This window comes from Agelaius tricolor, unplaced genomic scaffold (assembly GCF_023055355.1).
Source record: "Agelaius tricolor isolate 1412-34295 unplaced genomic scaffold, bAgeTri1.0.p SCAF_6, whole genome shotgun sequence".
Classification (NCBI taxonomy): Eukaryota; Metazoa; Chordata; class Aves; order Passeriformes; family Icteridae; genus Agelaius; species Agelaius tricolor.
In genome coordinates, this window is record NW_027269266.1 from 45,194,280 (window position 1) to 45,202,092 (window position 7,813).

Consider the following 7,813-nt stretch of genomic DNA (forward strand, 5'->3'; position numbering starts at 1 on the left):
AGGAGGTTTCGTTTCTGGCCTAGTGAGCTTGCAAAGTGAGAAGAAGAGCTGTGGTTTACAGCTCTCCCAGCTCATGCAGAGCTTGTAACAGAGCGTGTGATAAGGTCTGGGAGCAGCACTGCTGTCACTGAAGGGCTGCTCCAGCAGCCTTCTGCTGCCTGAAGTCTCACAGCCATGATCACAGAAACCCAGCGGGTGAAGAGAGGATGCTGCTGCTGGACCCACCAGGCACCGCAAACACCAGATATTTCTGGCTTATATCCACACGGTAAGGATGGAGGGAGAAGCATTCCCACACTGTGGCATGGTGAAAGGCATTGCTTTTGCTTATTTTAACAGTATGGGGAACAGAACTGGGGGTGTTCTGGCATAAAAAAGATTTTTTTTTTTTTTTAAGCCTGCAGTTTTGAAAGCATTTGGGATTAGGGCTTGAATAACATATTTCAGTACCCATAACATACCACTGATTTATCTGGCAACAACTAAGCTCACAGAGCAAAACTAAGCTTATTTGAAATAATGTGGTCGTAAATAACACTGGGGGAAAGCAGTTCACAAGTTTGTGTAACTCCCAGCATACACTTTGCTGGAAGGCTGACACCGAGGGGGTTTTCATTTCAGCAGTGTGAAGACAACCCTACGAGGTAAGCACTTCCTGGCCTGCCTGCACGGGTTTGCAGGAGAAGCCAGCTTGCTTCCATTAGTCATATCAAAGTGAGGAAACCAATCAACCTGGAATTTGCACTATGAAAAGTGGCTACAAGCCAAGTAGGTTGCCATCAGCTTTCAGGTGATCAGAGGTGAAATTATGGCCCCTTTAAAGTTAACAGTTCATTTAGAATGGATCAGAGGATCAGAGAAGAGCTTGAACCAATATTTCAATTCAACCTTACCAGGAATTTTTGGCTGGTTTTAGAACTTAACTTATTGTTGACCATAGTACAGTATGCATGGTTGATCTTAATACCTTCACCAATAATAAGTGCAGTAATGAAAATACAAATTAATTAGGCTTCTGGAGGACATAGAAATTAATATTGCCTTATGACAGACATGAGATTGTAACAGTTTATATTAAATATAAGTGAGTGTGTAGTTTTTGCTAATGGAGAACCTTTATGGTCTTGTAGTGCTCAAATCTGGCAGTCTAAAATATAGTTAGACAAGAGTAAGTCATGTGTTAACCTCAAGCATTCTTGCAGGGTACCAGGTTGGGCTGGGTTTTCCAAGATACAGAAAAGGTTAACAAAATTTGACAGAATTTTTTCTGCTGTTACTATGAAACACAAATGAAACAACTGATCAGATAATACTTTGCTGCTTGTGCTGAAGAAATACAATCATAGATACAGTTCATATTTATGGGTATAAGTCATGTACATTGGATATCTCAGGGATAAAAACAAAGGGAATTTTAAAAGTGTGAGAACAGCTCCTTTCCAACAAAAAAGAGACAACATTTATTATCTATCATGCATCTTCTTTTTTTCCATAGCAGAAAAATCAGGTTTCCTGGGCTTTTAGTTAGATGATCTTTGGTTAGATCAGGACTGAACTACATTTGCATTCCAGTCCTCTTTTGTCCCAGCATTACGGACATAAATGGGAAGCTTAAAAAAAAGAAAAGAAAATAGAATCATTTAGGTTGGAAAAGACCTCCAAAATCATCAAGTCCAGCCTTGACTGATCACCACCTTGTCACCTAAACCATAGCACTATGTCCCATTTCCAGTCATTTCTTAAACACTTTCAGGGATGGTGACTCCACTACCTTGCAGTCCATTCCAATGCTTGACAACCCCTTCCATGAAAAAAATTCCTCCCAATGCCCAAATTGAACTTCTGGTGCAGCTTGACTCTTTGTCCTCTTGTCCTGTGACTGGCTGCCTGGGAGAAGAGAGACCTTGATACAACCTCCTGTCAGGCAGCTGGAGAGAGTGATAAAGTCACCCCTGAGCCTCCACTTGTCTCACATGATTTACTCTCTGTAGAATCTGCACCATCTTTGTTGCCTTTCTCTGGAAATGCTCCAGCATGACAATGTTTTTCTTGTAGTGAGGGCCCCAGAACTGGACACAATACTCAAGTTGTGGCCTCACCAGTGGTGAGTACAGAGAGAAAAATCACTTCTCTGGTCCTGATGGTCACACTTTTTTTATGCAAGCCAGGATAACTGGGCCCTTTGCTGGCTGTTGACCAGCACCCCCAGTTCCTTTTCTGCTGGGCAGCTTTCTTCTGCTCCTCCCCAGGTTTGTAGTGCTGCATGGGTTTTTGTTGTGAACCAAGCACAGGAGCCAGCACTTTGCATTACTGAGCCTCAGCCCACTGATCCAGTCTGTTGCGGTCCCCTCTGCAGAACCTTCCTACCCTGCAGCAGATCAGCTCTCCTGCCCCACTTCAAACTTACTGAGGGTGGACTCAACCCCTTGTCCAGATCATCAATAGGGATATTAAACACAACTGGCCCCAATACTGGGCCTTAGGGAACCCCACCAGTGACTGCTGGGCAGGAGAGATTCCTCTTGTGCAAGGTGACCATCAGTGGAAAAAGACAGCTCACTCCTCCACCATTCACCACTGCCCTGATTCTGCCTGCTAGGATACTGCAAGGACTTTGGACCAGGAATTGGCCTTTCTCTCTGTCCATAGTTACCCAGTGTACCCAAATCCTGCCGCAACAGAGTTGATGATTAGTAGCCAAGGCAGCTCTGTGTTACACTGGAGGTTGATTAGCCTCCTTGTGCATAACCACTGCTGAGGACTGGGGGAAACTTATTTTGCCTCCATGGTCTTCTCTTAAATTTAAGGTTAAACATTTTGTCTTTTTCTCTTTAAGAGATATTTTTGTGATGAAAACCAGCCTGAAGTCATAGACTTTAATTTCATCTGTACATGGATTTCAAAGGAAAAAAAATTCAAATAAAAAAACTGATGTTTTTTTTTATGAAAAAAACCCATTAACTGAAACATTTTTCCAATAGTGGAAATTATTGTTCTAAACAGGTTAAAATAGTATATTTCAAGTTAAGGAATATATTTTCCATTGTCACTTTTTGGCAAATTAAGGATTTGATCAAGAGCTTAGGTTTTGCAGAAGCTGAAATGAATGGGTTGTCTCTAAAAGTCTATGGCAGCACCCCTTTTCATACACCTGAGTTCACATCCCTCTTTCTGTTACTGAAACTCTTGAGCAGGTATGGAATACAGAACCTGCATGTTTCAACTTCAAAGACAGCAACCAAAGTACAGTACAAGAATTTTGATATTTTTTTCTTTCTAAAACCAGGAATGCTTTGGGTGCCAGTGCCAAGACAAACTTTGTCTCTCAGGTTTGAAACACTTGGATGTAAGTGATGATGTGGAAAGTGATATTCACCATTACAGAGTGCGCAAAATACTAAAACTATTAACTGTGATTAGCATGGATCCCCTAACAAGGCCTAGAATAAATGAGAATTGAAGAGAAAATTCCCTTTATACTACTAAAATAAATTATGTGGATTTACTAAGCAGATCGTAAAACCGAGGCTGGCATCATAAAAGAAAGATAATGGTGTACAGTAAGGCTATAGGAGGGATAAGAGGGGGAAAGTTGGGAAATAATTTAGTGAGTGCTTTATAACAGGTGTTTTATGTCAAAAAGGGAAACCCAAGGTTAACTCTGGCAAAATAAACAGACATATAGACATATCGGATATTTGGTGCTGGAAAAAAACCTAAGACCAAAGTTTTAAGAGTGAGAGAGAAAAAATGTAGTGCTAAGTTCCAGGGATGGAAATGCTAAGAAGAAAGAGTGGCTTAAGCACAGCTAAACTTTTACAGCTGTAATGACAGCTTTGTACCTCAGGTGATGCCTCCACCCTTCCTTGGCAATGCCACAACTGACCTTGATCAGTACTATGTGGTAACAAGAACCCAAGGTCAGAATTAACTAGTCTTAGACTCTAGCCCAGAACTGCAACTCTCTGCATTCCTCCTTTGCTTTGCCCAAACCCAAGTGGAGTTATACCAACCTGCTGCAGAAAAGGCATCAGAGTCTGCTGATTAAAACCACCACCTAGAGAGATGGTGTCAGTATTACCTATAAAACAAGGCACTTGGGAAGGCACCTTGATTTGTATCCTCTCTCTGAGCTTCCACAAAGAAAATACAGCCTATTTTTAAACTTGACCTTCCTACCCACAACAGTTAATGACACAATCATATTCAATTAGGTCAGTTTTCAGCGAGGTTTTAAAATATTTTTGCTAGCAAAACAACCAATACTTAAACCCTTTACTTCCTCAGTTCAGTTTCAAGGGGTTGTGTGCCTTTTGCACTGATGCGTTCCTAGGGATTGGGAAGAGCACTTCTATGTTTAACATGCACTCACGTTTCCAGTGAAAGAAAGACTACATGAAATCTGTCACTTAATATCTGAAACCTACACGGTTTCCTTTTCTTCAGTTTGACAGGGGAGATTATGCCCACAAATAAACATTCCCAATAGTATATTTGGGCTCTTACCACTTGGCATCTGTCAAACAACTTGCCATCAGCTTTCTAAAATTGACAGTTTCAGTAGATTTCTGCTAAATGTTGAAAAATAGTTTTGCTGACCTCTTCTTTGTTGAGGATTCAGACACCAGCTGAGGCAGCTGTCCAGTCTGCAGCATGATATAAGAGAAGAGGAATTAACCCATCAGCAATTGAATTTGGAAATGTCTTTAGAGATACTACTGACTGCTGCAGAAAAAGGAGTATTACTTAGTTCTGCTGTCACTAAAATGGATGACATCTGCTAATCTACAGTGACTGATCCTTTTCTAATGTGTGACCTGAACACTGGAGAACTGAATGGGTGCAGACCAGTCACAAGCACAACACAATGGTCACCATTACTTTGCTGGTCTTCTCCACTAAAAATTGAGTATATACAGTTTTGAATAACATTTTAACCTTGTTATTTATTATCTATTTCTGGACCTTGCTCTTTTGCCTTAAAATTTGTGTCTGTTGTACTTTCCATGGTGGTAATGGTGGAAGGAGGAGCATGCACTTTTCCCACCAGTGGTGGTGTAGATGGTAGCAATGGTGGGACTGGAGATGCAGCCACTTAGCACAGAGTGGGATCTCAAATGTATCCGTGTCACTTATCCTGGTTTTGTTCTAGTAACACAAATGTGCATTCTTCAAGATGCACCATGTTGAAATCCAGAGAACCAACTGTGATGGAAATGAGAGGGCTTTCATAGAAAAGCAAGAACCCAAAAGAACCAACTTTTGAGTGCATCTGAAACATGTAAGGGAGAGATCCATGAGCTCAGAGGTAGAGAAGGAAGGTTGTGCACTAGAGAAAGAGAGGAAGTGAAAACCATCTTTTCTTTTTCCTGTCTTTTTTTCAACAAAAGAATTTTCAGTTTATTCACGCACTGCCTAAGTCATCTGAATGCTATCTCATGTCATCACTGGCAGCCTACAGTCCTTGACATCTGTAACTCACTTTGGTTCTCATTTTACTTTAGATTTTTTTTATTATTATTTTAAAGAAAAGCAGTTTCTGCTGTGAAGTGCCAGCTCTTTTTCAGAGCACATAAATGTTGATATAAAGCTGAAACGTCGTCAGATTCAGTCCCAGACCCAGAGGAGTTAATAAACAGAGATCATTCTGCAGTGTTCCTCCTGTGGTGTGTCACTGTTACACTTTCTTAAGCTACTATTTAGATGGATCTTTGCTAACACACAGTTGCTGGTGAACTTGGCCCAGGTATCCACAGGAAACATGCCATGCACCATCTAGCAAAGACAGGGTAATTTCATCAGTTAACCATATTCCTGAACTTAGTTCTTGATATCTTAAAATAACCTCCCCTCAAAGCCATAAATCAGGGGGGAAGGATTGTAACAAACTTTTGTAGCCAAACTACAAGTGAATTATATTAATAGGCTGTTTATAACCTGTTCACATCATCTTTGTTGACTCATACAACTGACACCAGAAGCTGCAGTTCCTTGCTAGGCTCTTCACCTTGGTCCTTCAATGTGATTCTTTATTAACAGGTAGTGGGGATGTGAAACCTACTTAGCACCATCTGTCTCTAGTAAAGAAAAAGCATGCCTGACCAAAGCACTGGTACTTTGAATCTCCTGGGGGGGAAGGAAGGGACATGAGAGGCATAACAGAGCTGATGAGACTTTGAGGACACTGTTGCAGTCTTTTCCTGTGAAAGGAAAGACTTCATAGTCTGGCTCTGCATATGGAACCCAGATTTTACAAAAGCTGGGTTCCTTTCTTAAGAAGAAAGACAGAAAACAGATTTACTATCTGTTCAGCAGATTTGATATTCATGTGCCCCACTGATACCAAATAGCTTAAGACATGTCTAGGTGAGGTCCTTTTTGACAGCTTACAGTAAAGCTCCTAACAAGCTCATTTAGTCATCCACATGCTAGGGACTGGAAAAGGTATAAACTATTAGATATGAGATAGTAGCGCACACAAAACAACTAAAGTTAATTTTGCCTTCTCTGGTGTCATTTGAATTTACGGTTTTTTGGTTTTTTTTTGCTTGGTTGGCTTGGGTTTTTGTTGGTTGGTTTGCTTTTATTAACAGGAGCTTATAACAAATGAAACCTGTGCCATCAAAGCAAGGAAGAACATATCAGAACTTGCAAAACTCCATGTGTTGGGAAACCAGATCAGTTGCTGAGGCTCAAGGAGCAAGATTGCTGGTACATCTACCCAATGCTCTGTTTGCTGGGAACCAGGCTATTCCTCTGGGATGTGGTGGAGCAGCAGTATGTGCAAATTTAGGTACAGTTTCTCCATTGCATGTATTGGAGGGGACATAAAGAAGAGTTTTGATTAGTAGTAGAAAGCAGTAGAACCTATGAAGGCTGGTCACCCATGAATTTATGTATGTCTTGTGATAAAGTTTGCTATGTCAATAATTTTCTACTAAGAGAATCAAGCCGTGCTGTAATTCTTCCGTGAATGGAAGAACAAAGAGAATTCTGGCCTCATATATCAGTCTGTCTATAGTCACAAAACAAGTAGATATTGAAATTTGTTGACATCCTGTCCTTGTTTCCAAATTGAATTGAAATTACCCAAGTAGTTCAGAAGGTTTGTTGGAGAAGGGGTGGGATGGGCAGAATTGTTTCAGTCTTTTTTCCTTAAGGAGAACGGCTTTGAGAAATAGGAAACAAACATAGCTCCCTCATGGTAATATCACAACAATGACCCATATCTGTTTTGTGTTCCATAAACAAAGACAGTGCTTTGGGGTCAAAAACTTTGTGAGAGACATTAAGACATCTTGCAAACTGTCCATGTGTTCAATCTTGAAGGTAAAGGTCCTGCAGGTGAATCATTAGATTAGACCTCCCTCAATCAAAAGAGAAGTGACAGTAAATTGTACAGCATCCACATCAGGTGAGTATAGCAAGAAGCAAAGAAGTGAAAGACCCATCAGACATGCCAAGGCGGAAAATCCTGACTGTTCCTTCCCCATTGTTTCATCTCCCACACTTCTGGGGAGCAGACCAGGCAGTGTTAAACACACAATACTTCAGGAACTTTCCCTGCTTTTGCAGTTTGACCCACATCTGGTTAAAAAAAAAAAAAAAAAAAAAGATAACAAAACCCGGTATATGTGGGAATATTTTGCCCTTGGCAGCAGTGAAGAAACCCATATAAATTATCTAATATGTCGGCAGATTGTTAGCAGCAGACGTGACCCCAGTTGGGTGGGTACTGCATCTATGCAGAAGTACAGTGGGATGGAGAGGAACATAACAAGAACCAGGCTGGGCTGCTGCATGGCTCACATGG